Genomic DNA, 2,269 nt, shown 5'->3' on the forward strand with positions numbered 1-2,269 from the left:
AAAACACTGCCATCGCTTCTTTTCTAGTTTCTAATTTTTAAGCCACTTCTCACCAGTATTTTCCAAGCCTGTCACTGCTACTATAAACTCTTCCACAACCTCAAATTTTAGAGGCCCAATTTTTACTCTACCATTTTTGAAACTTCTAGCAAACTATAAGGCCACTTCATTGTTGTACCCATCAAACTTTTGCAAGAACTGAAGAAAGCTCGAGTCTTGCAATAGTGCAAGACTATTGCAATACTCAGCAGTCTGTTCTACCCTACTGAGAGACGAAGGTTCACTTTGAACAAGTGGCATCACTGCTTAATAGTTATGAACGGTCAAGAATTTTCATTTAACACAAGGAAAATTGGTTCTTATAGATAGGGATCCAACCGTCCACCATCACTTCCATATTATCACCCATTCATTCCACTGAAATAGCCATGGATGCATGGCATCTTTGAGATCATGCCGAATTGGTACTTGCAGAGGAATTTTAATGTCTAGGTGAGGTAATCATTATGAGTGAAGGACATCTAATATTATGGTGGAAAGGGGAAATTATATCCAAGAAATGGTTAAACACTTCCGCACTCCTTCATAATTCAACAAAAGAACTTAGCATTCATTACAAAATAATCATGATTCTTAACTTAAAGACACCTTTGTACTTTAAATAATTTTCTCCTAGTTAATATGATAACACAAGTACTCATCGACTAAGTGAAAGGACTTCTTATAAACTTTCATGATGACCACTTTCCTATGACATATACTATGAAAAAACCAATTGTACTATGTTTTTGACAGGGTGCATGCTTGCACCGATCTGCTTGCACCACTTAAACTATGCTATTCTGCTGGTACCATTCTGCTTGAATTATTATATAGAATGACATGCTTGCACTAGTGCAAGCATAATATCTAAAAAAGAACAGGGAATTTAAGTAAAATATAGGCTTGACTTCCAACATGGCTTCCTCAATTTATAGTGGAAATTTGCTTCACCCTTTCTTGATGCTTCAGAGCATATCCTTTTACTCTTTGTGCACGCGATTCTGCAATGAATTCATGAGGGAACAAAGAAGTGGGAAAAGGGAAATTTCAGATTGGGAAGGAATTTTGTTATAGGGATTCCAGGAATAATACCACAAGAGGGGATAAACAGAAGTGGGATAGGGAAAAAATTCAAGGGTAAAGTGGGGTTTTTACAAAACGAACAGGGTAAATTCAAAAGAATATGGGATGGTTAATCATTCTGGGATTGAAGAAGAAAACTGAGGGAATATTACGAAAGTGGAATATGAAGAAAGGCATAAAATGTTCTAGAAGGTCTACCTACACTAGTGCAAGAAAAATAACTGCAACGAAAATTAAGTGTTACTTGAATAAAAATATCCATGCTAATTACCCCAATTGTATAAAGGTTGGTTCTGCTGAACCTACTTTTACTTGGTGGTTGCTAGCATATCTAAAGATCAAGCAACATTTTCCTTTTATTAGAAATTTTTGATCTTCCTATCAGCAAGCTAGTTTTTAGGTTGATCCTTCTGCAATCATGTCAGCAAACTGATTTTCATAATTACAGGAAAATGTTTTTTCTTTACTTTTTTCTTTTTCTTTTTATTATTTTTTTAAGAAGAAGAAGAATTCATGTTTTCAAAATGTTGGTATTACCATTCACCACTACCGTCCCAAATTGTTGTTGGACTTGCTATGTGAAATATTTCCTGGAAAGTGGCTAAAAATATTTCTTTAATCTATATCCATTTACCAAGAATATAGAATTTTTTCCATCAATATTTTTAACTTCTACTGGTCCATTCTTGAATACTCGGATCACTTCATAAGGTCCCATCCAACGTGTATGGAATTTCCCTTTAAAAATTTTAAATCTAGAATCATAAAGGAGCACCCAATCACCTGGTTGGAATTTCTTTTTCTGAATATAATTGTCATGCCACCTTTTGTGTTGTTGCTGAATTAGTATGTTCTACTTAACAACATCCCTACGAAATTCATATAACTCATCTAATTGGAAAAGACATTGTTGTTGCGCCTCAGATAGATCTAGTCCTAACTGAACTGTAGTTCTGAAAGTTTTGATCTGGAATTCAATTGGTAACAAAACCTATTTTCCATATACCAGCTCATATGGTGTATGTTCCGTGCTATTTCTCCAAGTGGTTCTATATGCCCACAAAGCTTCCGGTAATCTTTTAGCCTAGTCTTTTCGATGCATATTTACTGTCTTTGTAAGAATGGACTTGATCACTTTGTTTGT

This window comes from Pinus tabuliformis, chromosome 9 (genome assembly GCF_031772625.1).
Source record: "Pinus tabuliformis cultivar Carrire ecotype Pingquan chromosome 9, CPIR1, whole genome shotgun sequence".
Classification (NCBI taxonomy): Eukaryota; Viridiplantae; Streptophyta; class Pinopsida; order Pinales; family Pinaceae; genus Pinus; species Pinus tabuliformis.